At 47.2% G+C, this 17501-nt stretch overlaps 1 pseudogene; it reads left to right on the forward strand.

Moving 5' to 3' along the window:
• The first annotated feature begins 2943 nt into the window (after positions 1-2943).
• LOC124025709 overlaps positions 2944-17501 on the forward strand; it is a 16059-nt pseudogene continuing 1501 nt past the window's right edge.

The following is a 17501-nucleotide window of genomic DNA, read 5'->3' on the forward strand; positions in this document are numbered from 1 at the left end:
TTTGAGTACAAATTCATTTGTCGATCTGGTCACTTTGTGGTCTAATGTATGTAATATACTCAGAATGGGGACTGATAGGGAGAGAGGCTTGATGCATTTCCTGGAATTGGTGAGTCGCCAAAACCTTTGCAAATACATCTCACAACGCATCTTGTTGAACTCTGCATTGCTTTTAGGGCCATATTTAATTTAATAGATGTTTTAAATGTTATTTATGTAATGTTTCATAGAACGTTTTTAATGGGAAATCCTGGCAGTGGTTGTTTATGGTGGTCAGCGTAAGTCAGTATGGAAGTGACACATCAAAGCAATGAATCATCAGTTTGGATGACGGCATACAGATGGTCAACCAGGCCTAGGTCTGGGTCTAATGAGCATCAGCATGGGGTGGGGGGCTGGAGGTCAAGGTCTGGGTCTAATGAGAATCAGCATGGGGGCGGGGGGGGCTAGGTCTGGGCCTAATGAGCATCAGCATGGGGGGGGGGCTGGAGGTCAAGGTCTGGGTCTAATGAGCATCAGCATGGGGGAGGGGGCTGGAGGTCAAGGTCTGGGTCTAATGAGCATCAGCATGGGGAGGGGGGCTGGAGGTCAAGGTCTGGGTCTAATGAGCATCAGCATGGGGGGGGGCTGGAGGTCAAGGTCTGGGTCTAATGAGCATCAGCATGGGGGGGGCTGGAGGTCAAGGTCTGGGTCTAATGAGCATCAGCATGGTGCAGGGGGGGCTAGGTCTGGGTCTAATGAGCATCAGCATGGGGTGGGGGGGGCTGGAGGTCAAGGTCTGGGTCTAATGAGCATCAGCATGGGGCAGGGGGGGGGGGGCTGGAGGCCTAGGTCTGGGTCTAATGAGCATCAGCATGGGGCAGGGGGGCTGGAGGTCAAGGTCTGGGTCTAATGAGCATCAGCATGGTGCAGGGGGGGGGGCTAGGTCTGGGTCTAATGAGCATCAGCATGGGGTGGGGGGGGCTGGAGGTCAAGGTCTGGGTCTAATGAGAATCAGCATGGGGCAGGGGGGGGGGGGGCTGGAGCCTAGGTCTGGGTCTAATGAGCATCAGCATGGGGCAGGGGGGGGGGCTAGGTCTGGGTCTGATGAGCATCAGCATGGGGTGGGGGGGGGGGGCTGGAGGTCAAGGTCTGGGTCTAATGAGCATCAGCATGGGGCGGGGGGGATAGGTCTGGGTCTAATGAGCATCAGCATGGGGTGGGGGGGGGGGGGGGCTGGAGGTCAAGGTCTGGGTCTAATGAGCATCAGCATGGGGGGGCTGGAGGCCTAGGTCTGGGTCTAATGAGCATCAGCATGGGGCAGGGGGGGGGGGGGCTGGAGGCCTAGGTCTGGGTCTAATGAGCATCAGCATGGGGCAGGGGGGGCTGGAGGCCTAGGTCTGGGTCTAATGAGCATCAGCATGGGGCAGGGGGGGGCTGGAGGCCTAGGTCTGGGTCTAATGAGCATCAGCATGGGGCAGGGGGGGGCTGGAGGTCAAGGTCTGGGTCTAATGAGCATCAGCATGGGGCAGGGGGGGCTGGAGGTCTAGGTCTGGGTCTAATGAGCATCAGCATGGGGCAGGGGGGCTGGAGGCCTAGGTCTGGGTCTAATGAGCATCAGCATGGGGTGAGGGTGGGGGGGCCTAGGTCTGGGTCTAATGAGAATCAGCATGGGGTGAGGGTGGGGCTGGAGGCCTAGGTCTGGGTTTAATGAGCATCAGCATGGGGTGGGGCGGGGGGGGCTGGAGGTCAAGGTCTGGGTCTAATGAGCATCAGCATGGGGCAGGGGGGCTGGAGGCCTAGGTCTGGGTTTAATGAGCATCAGCATGGTTTGGGGGTGAGGGGACGGGGGGAGGTTCTGCTTCGTGGAAAGGCCTACAGTAGAACTATGCATTAACATTTCCATGTTGAGAAATATTCAACAAAATGCTATGATGCTAATGGAGATACTTAAAGGCCCAGTTCATTAAAAAAATCTGTGTTTTATACAAGTAGGTCCACACTATGAAGCCCTCAGAGTCTGAGCCTCGCCCCGATGGTCACGCAGAGAATGATTCTAGCTCCGATGGGAGTGACATTTTTTGAAGAAAATTGAATCTTGAATCCCTTTCTTTTGGCTGATCCATATGCAGTTTTTTTTTCTTCCAGAGGGAGCAGGTACTATGAGTCACGTCCCTCGGGACAAGACCTGTGACTGCGGAGCAGGCGCCTCTGAAAGGAGCACTGGGGTGGTGTTGAAGAGATGCTGGAAACGAGGCCTTTATCTACTGACCCAGAGTCCGAGTTCCTTTATCTACTGACCCAGAGTCAGATGAGGCCCTTTATCTACTGACCCAGAGTCAGATGAGGCCCTTTATCTACTGACCCAGAGTCAGATGAGGCCCTTTATCTACTGACCCAGAGTCAGATGAGCTCCTTTATCTACTGACCCAGAGTCAGATCAGGCCCTTTATCTACTGACCCAGAGTCAGATGAGGGCTACTGACCCAGAGTCAGATGAAGCCCTTTATCTACTGACCCAGAGTCAGATGAGGCCCTTTATCTACTGACCCAGAGTCAGATGAGATCCTTTATCCACTGACCCAGAGTCAGATGAGGCCCTTTATCTACTGACCCAGAGTCAGATGAGATCCTTTATCCACTGACCCAGAGTCAGATGAGGCCCTTTATCTACTTTCCAGGTACAACCTTCTCAAACCTCAGCATCTCTCCACAGTTTCTCCTCCTGGTGTTTTCAAGACAACTGGGACCTCGAGAAAAAAAAAAAAAACATAGGTAAAATCATAACATCAGTGATCTTCAGGTCCTTCAAAACGATTTTTCCCAGTTGGAACTCGTTTCTTTCCCGAGTTCCCAGTAATCTTGAACGCGGCTGAAGTCGAATATTTCCTGAGTTCCGAGTGGATATGAACGCGACATTACGTCATCGAGAATCGATGTTGAGTCACATGATATTGGTGGCGAGTGATCACGTGTCCTTTTTTACAGCCGGGTAATCTGGAGCTCAGCCCTGTCTAGAATTAATTTTCCTTCCTAAAACCGGTTGTATTTCATCAATATACGGATATATTTTGAGGCCTCAATATGCCTATATTCTCGGAGCTGTATTTTAATGTGGATAATGGTTACTTGGAAGGGTTGGTCAGGGGTTTTAAGGCTGGAATCCTTTCACAGGGAGACTATCTAAATCTCGTCCAGTGTGAAACCCTGGAAGGTGAGTCGGAGCCAAAGTCAGCGTGCTCGTCTGGATAACTATGTTGTCAAATGGCTTTTCAAGTGGTATTGTTAACATTTATTAAACGTTACTGGATTTATAAAAAACATGTGGCGTTTCCGAAGACATGGCCAGTCGCCATGCTACTACTGTACCTTATATATATATATATATATATATATATATATATATATATATAATGTTAATGACAACTCTAGCCAGCTATAACAGTAGGTTACTAACTAATATCTCATGATGGGTCCTTGTATTATTAATTTAGTTAACGTTAAGCTATCTATATATGGTTACTCTGTCTTGAATAGTAGCTTATTAATGATCCGTTTTGTATATGGATGTAGGTCATTCAATTTAAATGGGCGGGTCGCTAGATTTCGAGATTAAATTGGGTCTCACAAAACCGATATTATTCTTTTGAATTAGTTAACTAACGTTAATTTACCTAACTACATTTTAATTAGCTGGGAAGCTATCGTGCCAGTTAGTGGACTGAAGGAGCCGGACGTTTCTCTGAAAAGGTTAAAAGGACCGTTTTACAATTTGTTTGAACGACGTGCGACTGTCAGTTTCCTGTCGCACAGACATAGTCGCAGATATATATATATATATATATATATTATTTTGACAGTTTCCTGTCGCACAGACATAAAATAATATATATATATATTATTTTATCTCTGCGACTGTGGCAACGTCACAGCGACCAGACCAAATCCTACTGTAACCTGACGCAGGAGTGTTAAAAGTAGGTCATTCCACCTGATAATTTTTATTTCGTCACACTGTGACAGGAAGTTGTTTTCTGTCAGTTCACCATTAACCTCACCTTGTAAATAATGTTGTTGTGGCTTTATTTTTCTGTCATAATTAATCAAAAGCAGCGAAAGTTAAAACGATGTCAGCTATCTACACAAAGTAGATGTCCTAACCGACTTGCCAAAACTATAGTTTGTTAACAAGAAATTTGTGGAGTGTTTGGAAAACGAATTAATGACTCCAACCGAAGTGTATGTAAACTTCCGACTTCAACTGTGTGTGTGTGATATATATCTCACACACAAATGTCTTGTTAACAAACTATAGTTTTGGCAAGTCGGTTAGGACATCTACTTTGTGCATGACACAAGTCATTTTTCCAACAATTGTTTAGACAGATTATTTCATTTCATTCACTGTATCACAATTCCAGTGGGTCAGAAGTTGTTGACTGTGCCTTTTAAACAGCTTGGGCAAATTCCAGAAAATAATGTCATGGCTTTAGAAGCTTTTGATAGGCTAATTAACATCATTTGAGTGTACCTGTGGGTGTATTTCATTACCTTCAAACTCAGTGCCTCTTTGCTTGAAATCATGGGGAAATCAAAATAAAAAATTGTAGACCTCCACAAGTCTGGTTCATCCTTGGGAGCAATTTCCAAACACCTGAAGGTACCATGTTCATCTGCACAAACAACAGTAGCAAGTATAAACACCATGGGACTACGCAGCTGTCATATCGCTCAGGAAGGAGACGCGTTCTGTCCTAGAGATGAACGTACTTTGGTGCGAAAAGTGCAAATCAATCCCAGAACAGCGAAGGACCTTGTGAAGATGCTGGAGGAAACGGGTACAAAAGTATCTAAATCCACAGTAAAATGAGTCCTATATCGACATAAACTGAAATGTTGGCCATCATGAACATCGTTATGTTTGGAGGAAAAAGGGGGAGGCTTGCAAGCTGAAGAACACCATCCCAACCGTGAAGCACAGGGGTGGCAGCATCATTCTGTGGGGGTGATTTGCTGCAGGAGGGACTGGTGCACTTCACACAATAGATGGCATCATGAGGTAGGAAAATTGTGGATATATTGATGCAACATCAAGACATCAGTCAGGAAGTTAAAGCTTAGTCGTGAATGGGTCTTCCAAATGGACAATGACCCCAAGCATACTTCCAAAGTTGTCTTTAAGCCATTTTGCCACAAAGTCAAGGTATTGAAGTGGCCATCACAAAGCCCTAACCTCAATCCTATCGAAAATTTGTGGGCAGAACTGAAAAAGCATGTGAGTCAAAACTCACCCAATTTATTGAGGGAAGATTGTGGAAGACTACCTGATGCTTTTGACCGAAGTTACACTCAATTAGTATTTAAATTGTTCATGTAAACTTCTGACCCACTGGGAATGTGATGAAAGAAATAAAATATTAAATAAATAATTCTCTACTATGATTCTGACATTTCACTTTCTTACAATCAAGTGGTGATCCTAACTGACCAGAGGCCGTAAAAAAAAATTCTGGGATTAGCCTCCCTATGGTACTCCCAATCACAGCCAGATGTGATTCAGCCTGAATACTCTGGTCATTATTTGAACTGGCTAGCTAGCAATGGACCAAAGCATTGTTTATCAAAAATAAAATTGTTGCCTGGCTTGCAAGGTTAACTTAAGTAACAGTGGTTTCAGGAAAGAAGCTCTGAGATTTTCACATTGCTCATAAGAAGAATCTAAATATAAACTTCAGATGCTTTTGGGAAACCAGGCCCTGGTTATTACATTGCATTGACTGCTGTAGCTAGCCAGTATTAACAAGCTAGTAGCTAGCCAGTATTAACAAGCTAGTAGCTAGCCAGTATTAACAAGCTAGTAGCTAGCCAGTATTAACAAGCTAGTAGCTAGCCAGTATTAACAAGCTAGTAGCTAGCCAGTATTAACAAGCTAGTAGCTAGCTAGTATTAACAAGCTAGTAGCTAGCCAGTATTAACAAGCTAGTAGCAAGCTAGTAGCTAGCCAGTATTAACAAGCTAGTAGCTAGCCAGTATTAACAAGCTAGTAGCTAGCCAGTATTAACAAGCTAGTAGCTAGCCAGTATTAACAAGCTAGTAGCTAGCCAGTATTAACAAGCTAGTAGCTAGCCAGTATTAGCAAGCTAGTAGCAAGCTAGTAGCTAGCCAGTAGCTAGCCAGTATTAACAAGCTAGTAGCTAGCCAGTATTAACAAGCTAGTAGCTAGCCAGTATTAACAAGCTAGTAGCTAGCTAGTATTAACAAGCCAGTATTTATTGAAGAACTGTTAGCAAGAACCATTAGCATCTATTCATTACCTGGCTGCCTACACAAAATGTTAAATACATCACATTAGATTGATCAACAGCGGGATTTCTATGAGGAACTGAAACTATTGCTCAAAGTATTGCTCAATTAGCTTACACATCAAGTAAAATGGAAGCATTCTAGACACACAGCTAGCTAGCCTCTTCCCTTGTGTATGGGTCTCTAACATACCGTTAGCATCATGCCCTCTCACAGCAGCATTAGTATGAGCTTGTACTTGTCCTGTGCATGTCATTTATTGTGTCTGTTGAAAGCCACTGTTACCCAGTATCTGAAGACGTCTTGCCCCCCCCCCCCCCCACGCAGACCTGAAACTCCATCTGCAGAGCACGGACTATGGCAGCTTCCTGGCCAACGAGCCGTCCCCCCTCACCGTGTCCGTCATCGACGACAAGCTCAAAGAGAAGATGGTGGTGGAGTTCCGTCACATGAGAAACCAGTCCTACGAACCGCTGGCAAGCTTCATGGACTTCATCACGTGAGTCATTCACAGGCTCTCTGGTGTCTGCCAAGCCTCTATCCCAAATGAAGGGGGAAGATGGGTGCCCATATTGTCTAATTAAATTGAGCCTGTCTTTCCCATGCATTTTTTGGGGGGGGGGGGGTTTAGGCTTAGAATATCACCTTGTCTTATTACCTGACACAATCAGCTATTGGTTGAGCTGTATTCAGTATGTGTGTTATTCATGTGTTAGTACAGTATTGATGAAGACATGAGGTTTGGGTCTGTTATGTCCAGCAGATGTCTTCAGTATGTGTGTTATTCATGTGTTAGTACAGTATTGATGAAGACATGAGACATGAATTCCTCTTCGTGCTTTTTTTTTTGTTTTTTTTTTGTCTCCCACATACCATCCGCCTTTAATTCTAGACTGAGAACCCTCGTACCGGCTCTTACCGGCCGCCTTTCATTCTAGCCTGAGAGAGAACCATCGTACCGGCTCTTACCGGCCGCGTTTCATTCTAGACTGAGAGAGAACCATCGTACCGGCTCTTACCGGCTGCCTTTCATTCTAGACTGAGAGAGAACCCTCGTAGTGGCTCTTACCGGCCGCCTTTCATTCTAGCCTGAGAGAGAACCATCGTACCGGCTCTTACCGGCCGCCTTTCATTCTAGCCTGAGAGAGAACCCTCGCCTGAGAGAGTACCGGCTCTTACCGGCCGCCTTTCATTCTAGCCTGAGAGAGAACCCTCGTACCGGCTCTTACCTGAGAGAGCCGCCTTTCATTCCAGCCTGAGAGAGAACCCTTGTACCGGCTCTTACCGGCCGCCTTTCATTCTAGCCTGAGAGAGAGCCCTCGTACCGGCTCTTACCGGCCGCCTTTCATTGTAGCCTGAGAGAGAACCCTCGTACCTGCTCTCACCATCTTGCAAAATTAAATGTAATATTTGCTATGCTCTTAACTACCCAGTCATCACTGAAACACGCGCTCTCCTCCCATCCTCACAGGTACAGCTACATGATAGACAATGTGATCCTGCTGATCACGGGCACCCTGCACCAGCGTGCCATCTCTGAGCTGGTACCTAAGTGCCACCCTCTGGGCAGCTTTGAGCAGATGGAGGCAGTCAACATCGCCCAGACCCCAGCAGAACTTTACAACGCCATCCTGGTCGACACCCCTCTGGGTAAGGCAGGACTGTGACTGCTGCCCTATTCCCTATATAGTGGTACTACTATAGACCAGAGCCCTATATAGTGGTACTACTATAGACCAGAGCCCTATTCCATATATAGTGGTACTACTATAGACCAGAGCCCTATTCCCTATATAGTACACTGCTATAGACCAGAGCCCTATTCCCTATATAGTGGTACTACTATAGACCAGAGCCCTATTCCCTATATAGTGGTACTACTATAGACCAGAGCCCTATCCCCTATATAGTGTTACTACTATAAACCAGAGCCCTATTCCCTATATAGTGTTACTACTATAGACCAGAGCCCTATTCCCTATATAGTGGTACTACTATAGACCAGAGCCCTATTCCCTATATAGTGTTACTACTATAGACCAGAGCCCTATCCCCTATATAGTGTTACTACTATAGACCAGATCCCTATTCCCTATATAGTGGTACTACTATAGACCAGAGCCCTATTCCCTATATAGTGCTTACTTATCTAAATAAGTGTATTGACTCGGGGTTGAATACTTACTTAATCTAACGTATATTGGTTTTATTTTTAATTAATTGTGTAAAGAATGTTAGCATTTTTCTTCCACTTTAAAATTAGAGTATTTTGTGGAGCTCAATGACCAAAAATCACAATTGAATCAATTTCAATCTGACTTTGTAACTCAAAAAAATATGAAAAAAAATCCAAGCGGATGAATACTAAGGATACCCACTACTGCGTTACTTTTGAATGCACAGAAGGGCTCTGGTCCAAAGTAATGCACAATGAAATGGGGTGCCATTTGGGACACGTTCTGGCAGTGCTCCACCCTCTATTGGGGTGATTTACTGATCCACTAGTACTGCTTAGTAGTGTGGATCGCTTTTCTCTACTGTCTGTTCCTCATCCTGGGTGGTTTACTAATGGAACTGTTCCTCATCCTGGGTGGTTTACTAATGGAACTGTTCCCCCCCATCCTGGGTGGTTTACTAATGGAACTGTCCCCCCCCCTCTACTGGGTGGTTTACTAATGGAACTGTTCCCCCCCTGTCCTGGGTGGTTTACTAATGGAACTGTTCCCCCCCCCCCCGTCCTGGGTGGTTTACTAATGGCACTGTTCCCCCTCATCCTGGGTGGTTTACTAATGGAACTGTCCCCCCATGTCCTGGGTGGTTTACTAATGGAACTGTTCCCCCTCATCCTGGATGGTTTACTAATGGAACTGTTCCCCCCTCTACTGGGTGGTTTACTAATGGAACTGTCCCCCCCCGTCCTGGGTGGTTTACTAATGGAACTGTTCCCCCTCTACTGGGTGGTTTACTAATGGAACTGTTCCCCCCGTCCTGGGTGGTTTACTAATGGAACTGTTCCCCCATCCTGGGTGGTTTACTAATGGAACTGTCCCCCCTGTCCTGGGTGGTTTACTAATGGAACTGTCTCCCCCGTCCTGGGTGGTTTACTAATGGAACTGTCCCCTCCCCTGTCCTGGGTGGTTTACTAATGGAACTGTCCCCCCCCCCCTGTCCTGGGGGGGTTTACTAATGGAACTGTCCCCCCCCATGTCCTGGGTGGTTTACTAATGGAACTGTTCCCCCCCTGTCCTGGGTGGTTTACTAATGGAACTGTTCCCCCCATGTCCTGGGTGGTTTACTAATGGAACTGTTCCCCCCATGTCCTGGGTGGTTTACTAATGGAACTGCTCCCCCCCGTCCTGGGTGGTTTACTAATGGAACTGTTCCCCCCTCTACTGGGTGGTTTACTAATGGAACTGTCCCCCCGTCCTGGGTGATTTACTAATGGAACTGTTCCCCCCTCTACTGGGTGGTTTACTAATGGAACTGTTCCCCCCCGTCCTGGGTGGTTTACTAATGGAACTGTTCCCCCTCATTCTGGGTGGTTTACTAATGGAACTGTTCCCCCTCTACTGGGTGGTTTACTAATGGAACTGTCCCCCCCCCGTCCTGGGTGGTTTACTAATGGAACTGTTCCCCCCTCTACTGGGTGGTTTACTAATGGAACTGTTCCCCCTCTACTGGGTGGTTTACTAATGGAACTGTTCCCCCTGTCCTGGGTGGTTTACTAATGGAACTGCCCCCCCGTCCTGGGTGGTTTACTAATGGAACTGTTCCCCCTCATCCTGGGTGGTTTACTAATGGAACTGTCCCCCCATGTCCTGGGTGGTTTACTAATGGAACTGTTCCCCCTGTCCTGGGTGGTTTACTAATGGAACTGTTCCCCCCCGGTCCTGGGTGGTTTACTAATGGAACTGTTCCCCCCATCCTGGGTGGTTTACTAATGGAACTGTTCCCCCCCGTCCTGGGTGGTTTACTAATGGAACTGTTCCCCCTGTCCTGGGTGGTTTACTAATGGAACTGTCCCCCCTGTCCTGTGTGGTTTACTAATGGAACTGTCCCCCCCCGTCCTGGGTGGTTTACTAATGGAACTGTCCCCCCGTCCTGGGTGGTTTACTAATGGAACTGTTCCCCCCGTCCTGGGTGGTTTACTAATGGAACTGTTCCCCCCCGTCCTGGGTGGTTTACTAATGGAACTGTTCCCCCCGTCCTGGGTGGTTTACTAATGGAACTGTTCCCCCCGTCCTGGGTGGTTTACTAATGGAACTGTTCCCCCCTCTACTGGGTGGTTTACTAATGGAACTGTTCCCCCTGTCCTGGGTGGTTTACTAATGGAACTGTTCCCCCCGTCCTGGGTGGTTTACTAATGGAACTGTTCCCCCTCATCCTGGGTGGTTTACTAATGGAACTGTTCCCCCCTCTACTGGGTGGTTTACTAATGGAACTGTCCCCCCCCGTCCTGGGTGGTTTACTAATGGAACTGTTCCCCCCTGTCCTGGGTGGTTTACTAATGGAACTGTCCCCCCCGTCCTGGGTGGTTTACTAATGGAACTGTTCCCCCTCATCCTGGGTGGTTTACTAATGGAACTGTTCCCCCTGTCCTGGGTGGTTTACTAATGGAACTGTCCCCCCCGTCCTGGGTGGTTTACTAATGGCACTGTTCCCCCTCATCCTGGGTGGTTTACTAATGGAACTGTCCCCCCCATGTCCTGGGTGGTTTACTAATGGAACTGTTCCCCCTCATCCTGGATGGTTTACTAATGGAACTGTTCCCCCCTCTACTGGGTGGTTTACTAATGGAACTGTCCCCCCCCGTCCTGGGTGGTTTACTAATGGAACTGTTCCCCCCTCTACTGGGTGGTTTACTAATGGAACTGTTCCCCCCTCTACTGGGTGGTTTACTAATGGAACTGTTCCCCCCCCCTGTCCTGGGTGGTTTACTAATGGAACTGTTTCCCCCGTCCTGGGTGGTTTACTAATGGAACTGTCCCCCCTGTCCTGGGTGGTTTACTAATGGAACTGTCTTTCCCCCGTCCTGGGTGGTTTACTAATGGAACTGTCCCCTCCCCTGTCCTGGGTGGTTTACTAATGGAACTGTCCCCCCCCTGTCCTGGGGGGGTTTACTAATGGAACTGTCCCCCCCCATGTCCTGGGTGGTTTACTAATGGAACTGTTCCCCCCCTGTCCTGGGTGGTTTACTAATGGAACTGTTCCCCCCCGTCCTGGGTGGTTTACTAATGGAACTGTTCCCCCCCTGTCCTGGGTGGTTTACTAATGGAACTGTTCCCCCCCCTGTCCTGGGTGGTTTTCTAATGGAACTGTTCCCCCCCTGTCCTGGGTGGTTTACTACCTTGGAACTGTCCCCCCCCCCATCCTGGGTGGTTTACTAATGGAAGTTATGGATTTGAGAATCAAAGGAAGAAGAATCTTTGAACAACAGACAGATTTTATAACCTGTAGCACTAGATGGTGCTAAAACTCAACTTTGCTCATAAATATAAATACATCTTCTAAATCCTGTTTTAAATGTCTGATCATTTCTTCAGCTGCTTTCTTCCAAGACTGCATATCTGAGCAGGATCTGGATGAGATGAACATCGAGATCATCCGTAATACTCTGTATAAGGTGAGCAAAGGGATTTCATTCACCTGTAATGAGGGATTTCATTCACCCTGTAATACTCTGTATAAGGGATTTCATTCACCTGTAATACTCTGTTATAAGGGATTTCATTCACCTGTAATACTCTGTAATAAGGGATTTCATTCACCCGTAATACTCTGTAATAAGGGATTTCATTCACCTGTAATACTCTGTAATAAGGGATTTCATTCACCCGTAATACTCTGTAATAATGAGGATTTCATTCACCCGTAATACTCTGTAATAAGGGATTTCATTCACCCGTAATACTCTGTAATAAGGGATTTCATTCACCTGTAATACTCTGTATGAGGTGAGCAAAGGGATTTCATTCACAATGTTAAACAACATCGTGCATCAGAAGATAGATGGTCATTGACTTGAATCCGTGTCTCCATTTCCAGGCTTATCTGGAGGCTTTCTACAAGTTCTGCTCCACTCTGGGAGGAACCACTGGTGACACCATGTGTCCTATTCTAGAGGTCCGTGAGCGTGTCCCTTTATTAGAAAGTTAACTTGATATACAAGTGTCTTCGGGAAAGTATTCAGACCCCTTGACTTTTTACACATTTCTGTTACAGCCTTATTCTAAAATGGATTAAAAAAGAAACTCCTCAATCTACACACAATACCCCATAATGACATCACAATACCCGATGATGACATCACAATACCCCATGATGACATCACAATACCCCATGATGACATCACAATACCCCATAATGACATCACAATACCCCATAATGACAAAGCAAAAACAGGTTTTTAGACATTTTCACAAATGTATAAAAAAAAAACAGATTTACATAGGTATTCAGAACCTTTGCTAAAATTGATCTCAGGTGCATCCTGTTTCCATTGATCGTCCTTGAGATGTTTCTTCAACTTGGAGTCCACCTGTGGTAAATTCAATTGATTGGACATTATTTGAAAAGGCACACACCTGTCTATATAAGGTCTCACAGTTGACAGTGCATGTCAGAACAAAAACCAAGACATGAGGTAGAAGGAATTGTCCGTAGAGCTCAGAGACAGGATTGTGTCGTGGCACAGATCTGCAGCATTGACGGTCCCCAAGAACACAGTGGTCTCCATCATTCTTAAATGGAGGAAGTTTGGAACCACCAAGACTCTTGAGCTGGCCACCCGGCCAAACTGAGTAATCGGGAGTGAAGGGCCTTGGTCAGGGAGGTGACCAAGAACCCGATGGTCACTCTGACAGAGCTCCAGACTTCTTCTGTGGAGATGGTTGTCCTTCTGGAAGGTTCTCCCATCTCTGCAGCACTCCACAAATCAAGCCTTTATGGCTCCTGTAGCCATTCCTCAGTAAAAGGCACATGACAGCCCGCTTGGAGTTTGCCAAATGGCACCTGAAAGATTATTTGGTCTGATGAAACCAAGATTGAACTCTTTGGCCTGAATACCAAGTGTCACGTCTGGAGGAAATCAGGCACCATCTCTACAGTGAAGCATGGTGGTGACCGCATCATGCTGTGGAGAAGATTTTCAGCGGCAGGGTCTGGGAGACTAGTCAGGATCGAAGAAAATATGATCTGAGCAAAGTACAGAGAGATCCTTGATGAAAACCTGCTCCAGAGCGCTCGGGACCTTAGACTGGGGTGAAGAAATGAGAAACAAAATGATCTGGTCAGATGAAACCAAGATTTAAGTCTTTGGCCTGAATGGCCAAGCCTCAGATCTGGACTTGAAAATCGAACATCTCTGGAGAGTGAAGCATGGTGTGGCAGCATCCCCATCCTGTGGGGAGTTTTTGAGAGGAACTGCAGAGGACTGGGAGAAACTAGTCCAGGATCGAGTCTAAGGCACTGCATCTGAGCAAACTACAGACACCCTGGTTGATACCAGGAAAACCTGAGTCCAGATGGCTCAGGACCTCGGTTTGGGGGTGAAGGTTCATCTTCCAACATGACAATGAACTTGACAACCTTAACTGACTTGCCTAGTTAAAATAAAACTCCAGAAATACAGATGTGGCTTGGATGAGTCATTCCCAAGAAGACTGAGGCTGGCCCAGCCAAAGCCTGCTTCAACAAAGTACTGAGTTTAACATTTTTATAAATATATAAAATATATTTGCAAAATGTCAACTTGTTTTTGCTTGATCAGGGGTACCTGTCAGAGTGATGAGAAAAGAAAAACAATTGAATCCATGTTAGAATAAGTCTGGGAACAAATGTGTAAGGACAAGGGGTCTGAATACTTTCCAATGTTCTCTTTAGTCATTTATCTCAGTGCAATTGAAAGGAAACATTTACCCACACCTTGAAGTGTGTTCTAGTATATTAATCTCTCACCTGTCAATCAGTCAGTTTCCTATTTCCTCTCCCTCTGTGTGTCCAGTTTGAGGCGGACAGGAGGGCTTCATCATCACCATCAACTCATTTGGTACGGAGCTGTCTAAGGAGGACCGTGCCAACTTGCTGTTAAAACCCCCACTGTGGCAAGCTGTACCCTGAGGGGCTGGCTCAGTCATTCCCAAGAAGACTGGAGGCTGAACAGGTCAAAGCTGTGGCTGACTACACCCAAAGTTATACTGACTTTAGCCCATTTTTATAAATATACCCTATTTATATATATTTGCCCAAAATGTCACCCTGTAAGTTTACTGATCATTAGCCCAGGCTGCTTAGCTACTGTCTGTGTTATATGACGAAAAGAAAAGCAATGCCGGCTAATACCCTGTAAGTTATAAGTCTGTAGCCCAGAATGCTGGCTAAACCCTGTAAGGGTCTGACTGCTAGCCCAGCCTGCTGGCTACTACCCTGTAAGTTATAGTACGACTTAGCCCAGGCTGCCGGCTACTACCCTGTAAGTTATAACACTTAGCCCAGGCTGCTGGCTACTACCCTGTTCATTACTGGTCCTTACTACCGCTACTACTAGCCTAGCCTACTGGCTACTACCCTGTCAGTTACTGGTCCTTACTACTGCTCTACTAGCCTAGTCTGTCTGGCTACTACCCTGTCAGTTACTGGTCCAGTTTAGGCGGACTAGGAGCCTTCATCATCACCATCAGTTACTCATTTACTGCTACTACTAGCTGCCTATTGGAGGACCTGTCAGTTACTGGTCCCCACTGTGGCAAGCTGTACCCTGATTGGGCTACCCTCAGTTACTGGCCCTTACTACCACTACTACTAGGTCAAAGCCTATTTGCTACTACCCTGTCAGTTACTGGTCCTTGACTACTAGCCTAGCCTATTGGCTACTACCCTGTCAGTTACTGGTCCTTACTACTAGCCTATTGGCTACTACCCTGTCAGTTACTGGTCCTTACTACTAGCCCAGCCTACTGGCTACTACCCTGTAAGTTATACTACGACTGCTAGCCCAGCCTACTGGCTACTACCCTGTAAGTTATACTACGACTGCTAGCCCAGGCTGCCGGCTACTACCCTGTAAGTTATACTACGACTGCTAGCCCAGCCTGCTGGCTACTACCCTGTAAGTTATAGTACGACTGCTAGCCCAGGCTGCCGGCTACTACCCTGTAAGTTATACTACGACTGCTAGCCCAGGCTGCTGGCTACTACCCTGTTCATTACTGGTCCTTACTACCGCTACTACTAGCCTAGCCTACTGGCTACTACCCTGTCAGTTACTGGTCCTTACTACTGCTACTACTAGCCTAGCCTGCTGGCTACTACCCTGTCAGTTACTGGTCCTTACTACTGCTACTACTAGCCTAGCCTGCTGGCTACTACCCTGTCAGTTACTGGTCCTTACTACTGCTACTACTAGCCTAGCCTATTGGCTACTACCCTGTCAGTTACTGGTCCTTACTACTGCTACTACTAGCCTAGCCTATTGGCTACTACCCTGTCAGTTACTGGCCCTTACTACCACTACTACTAGCCTAGCCTATTTGCTACTACCCTGTCAGTTACTGGTCCTTACTACTAGCCTAGCCTATTGGCTACTACCCTGTCAGTTACTGGTCCTTACTACTAGCCTATTGGCTACTACCCTGTCAGTTACTGGTCCTTACTACTAGCCCAGCCTACTGGCTACTACCCTGTAAGTTATACTACGACTGCTAGCCCAGCCTACTGGCTACTACCCTGTAAGTTATACTACGACTGCTAGCCCAGGCTGCCGGCTACTACCCTGTAAGTTATACTACGACTGCTAGCCCAGCCTGCTGGCTACTACCCTGTAAGTTATACTACGACTGCTAGCCCAGGCTGCTAGCTACTACCCTGTAAGTTATACTACGACTGCTAGCCCAGCCTGCTGGCTACTACCCTGTAAGTTATACTACGACTGCTAGCCTAGCCTACTGGCTACTACCCTGTAAGTTATACTACGACTGCTAGCCCAGCCTGCTGGCTACTACCCTGTAAGTTATACTACGACTGCTAGCCCAGGCTGCCGGCTACTACCCTGTAAGTTATACTACGACTGCTAGCCCAGGCTGCCGGCTACTACCCTGTAAGTTATACTACGACTGCTAGCCCAGCCTGCTGGCTACTACCCTGTAAGTTATACTACGACTGCTAGCCCAGGCTGCTAGCTACTACCCTGTAAGTTATACTACGACTGCTAGCCCAGCCTGCTGGCTACTACCCTGTAAGTTATACTACGACTGCTAGCCTAGCCTACTGGCTACTACCCTGTAAGTTATACTACGACTGCTAGCCCAGCCTGCTGGCTACTACCCTGTAAGTTATACTACGACTGCTAGCCCAGCCTGCCGGCTACTACCCTGTAAGTTATACTATGACTGCTAGCCCAGCCTGCCGGCTACTACCCTGTAAGTTATACTACGACTGCTAGCCCAGGCTGCCGGCTACTACCCTGTAAGTTATACTACGACTGCTAGCCCAGGCTGCCGGCTACTACCCTGTAAGTTATACTACTACTGCTAGCCCAGGCTGCTGGCTACTACCCTGTAAGTTATACTACGACTGCTAGCCCAGCCTGCTGGCTACTACCCTGTAAGTTATACTACGACTGCTATCCCAGCCTGCTGGCTACTACCCTGTAAGTTATACTACGACTGCTAGCCCAGCCTGCTGGCTACTACCCTGTAAGTTACTGGTCCTTACTACTAACACCTTCACCAAGTCTCTTTCTGTCCTGTGACTATATTTAGAGCGGCACACCTGCTATAAGGACATGGTATCACTTCCTAGAACCGTTGAACTAAAACAGAGGACCAATGAAATATGTTCTCAATCCCCCAGCAATACAGCTACCCTCCTGCCTCATCCTATTGATAGTCAAAACATATGGTGATGCAGCTCAGACCGGCTAACTCCTCTCCTCTCCTCTCAGGAATACAAGCTCCTGTTTGAGGGAGCAGGCAGCAACCCAGGGGACAAGACACTGGAGGACAGGTTCTTTGAGCATGAGGTGAGCAGCGCGACCTCTACACACACGCACACGCACACTCACTCCCCTCTAATCATAGTATTAACAGAACCCCCCAAGACCCACGACCCCCCGGCGTCCTTGTTAACCCACGACCCGCCCGGCGTCCTCGTTAACCCACGACCCGCAAGGCGTCCTCGTTAACCCACGACCCGCAAGGCGTCCTCGTTAACCCACGACCCGA

This window comes from Oncorhynchus gorbuscha, unplaced genomic scaffold, assembly GCF_021184085.1.
Source record: "Oncorhynchus gorbuscha isolate QuinsamMale2020 ecotype Even-year unplaced genomic scaffold, OgorEven_v1.0 Un_scaffold_2366, whole genome shotgun sequence".
Lineage (NCBI taxonomy): Eukaryota > Metazoa > Chordata > Actinopteri > Salmoniformes > Salmonidae > Oncorhynchus > Oncorhynchus gorbuscha.